This window comes from Carlito syrichta, unplaced genomic scaffold (assembly GCF_000164805.1).
Source record: "Carlito syrichta isolate Samal-C Ts95f unplaced genomic scaffold, Tarsius_syrichta-2.0.1 Scaffold278648, whole genome shotgun sequence".
In the NCBI taxonomy this organism is placed as follows: Eukaryota; Metazoa; Chordata; class Mammalia; order Primates; family Tarsiidae; genus Carlito; species Carlito syrichta.
In genome coordinates this window covers 204-2,175 of record NW_007222744.1, presented here as the reverse complement: position 1 = coordinate 2,175, position 1,972 = coordinate 204, and the positions used below count along the sequence as shown (strand labels likewise).

The window sequence follows — 1,972 nt, the reverse complement described above, 5'->3', positions numbered from 1 at the left end:
ATAATAGTACTGGAAGTTATAGCAAGCACAATAAAGCAAGAAAAATAGACAAAAATGCATACAGATAGTAAAGGAAGAAGTAGTGTTATCTCTATTTGCATATGACTTGACCATCTATTTAAATATAATTCTCCTAGAACTGATCGGTGAGTTCATCAAGGCCACCACCATTCAACTCTCTACTTTCATAAAATTTACCTTTTTTTAGCTTCTACATATGAAATAGAACATGCAATATTTGTCTTTCTGTGCCTGGCTTATGTCACTTAACATAATGTCCTCCAGTTTTGTCCATGTTGCTGCAAATGACAAGATTTCATTGTTGTCATGGGTAAATAATATTTTCATGGGTAAATAATATTCCATCACACACACACATATGCTTATATGTATACACACACCACATTTTCTTTATCCATTCATCCACTGATAAAAACTTACATTGATTCCATATCGTAGTTATTTTGAATAGTGCTACAATAAACTTGGGGAGTTCAGCTATCTCTTTGATGCACTGGTTTGCTTTTCTTTGGACATATACTCAGAAATGGGATTGCTGGTTCATATTAGCTGGATCATATCATATTAGGTCATATTATTGCTGGATTATATTATTCTATTATTAATTTTTGAGGAACTTCCACATTGTTATCAATAATGACTCTATTAATTTACATTCCCACCAACAGAGTTAAGAGTGTTCCCCTTTCTTTACATCCTTATTAGCATTTGCTATTTTTTTGAGTTTTTTACAATAACCATTTTTACTGGATTGAGATTATATTGCATTGTGGTTTCCTTGATGATTAGTAATGTTGAGTATTTTTTCATACACTTGTTGGCTATTTGTATGTCTTCTTTTGACAAAGGTCTATTTAGGTATTTTTGGCCATTTGTAAATCAGATTGTTACTAGGATTTTTTTAAAATTTATTTTTTAAACAAGGAAGTGCCTTATTAATACAAATACACACAAACCATGTAGTACTAAGAAATTGAAATATCTGTGTCATAGCAAACAGGTGGCAATTCAACACCCAGTTTACAGAATGCTTGAAGGAGATGGCAACAGATCGAATTTCCATGGTGGAGTGAGCATCTTCATAGGTGAAGTGGGACACAGGTGAAATAACTTTTCAAGTTCTCTCCCCTCATTAAGGATCATGAGGGGTTCTTTATTCAAGGGCAGTTGTACAAGCTGGTGCTCTTCATGCAGGTCAAAAGTCTCAAAATCTAGAAGATTAAAGGGAAATAATTTTTCTATTTCTGGATATCTTTCATACTGGCAGGATCGGAGCTATTTGCTTTAACAATCTTCTTGGTCATCTTTTTGGCAAAGAAGTTTGGCTGTTTTTGTTTGAGAGGTCCGCTAGTCTTTATTGACTTTTCTGTATCTTTGTTGACAGTTCCCAAAGCCTTTCTGGCAATTTTAGGTAAGGCTATTGGAGCGTCAAACATTTTGCCAACATTTGTTTTGAAACCTGTGATTTCTCATCCAAGACTTCAATAAAAGGCCCAGACCCCAGCTTCAGCCCATTCTTGAGGGCCACTCGGATGCCTGGTTCTCCATTTTTCTTATCAACAAAGATCACAGTAGCTATTCTGGAGTATTGTTTTTCTCAACAACCAAACTTACTCTGTCTTCAATCAGACTATTTATTTATTTGTTTGTTTTCCATTTATTTATTTATTATTTATTGATTTTTTGAGCTTCTTGCATATTCTGGTTATTAAATTATTGTCACATAAGTAGTTTGCAAATTTTTTTTTTCATTCTGTAGGTTGTATCTTCACTTTGCTGCTTGTTTCCATTGCTGAGAAAAAGCTTTTTAGTTTGATATAATCTCATTTGTCAATTTTTGCATATGAGGTCTTATCCAAATAAGTATTTGTCCAAACCGATGTCTTGCAGTATTTCCTCAATATTTACTTTTGGCAGTTTCACAGTTTCAGGCCTTAGATTGAGGACTTTA

General features: G+C 33.6%; 1 pseudogene; it reads right to left on the bottom strand.

Moving 5' to 3' along the window:
• Positions 1 to 986: 986 nt before the first annotated feature.
• Positions 987 to 1,601, bottom strand: LOC103254400 (annotated as a pseudogene).
• Between the last annotated feature and the right edge of the window lie 371 nt (positions 1,602 to 1,972).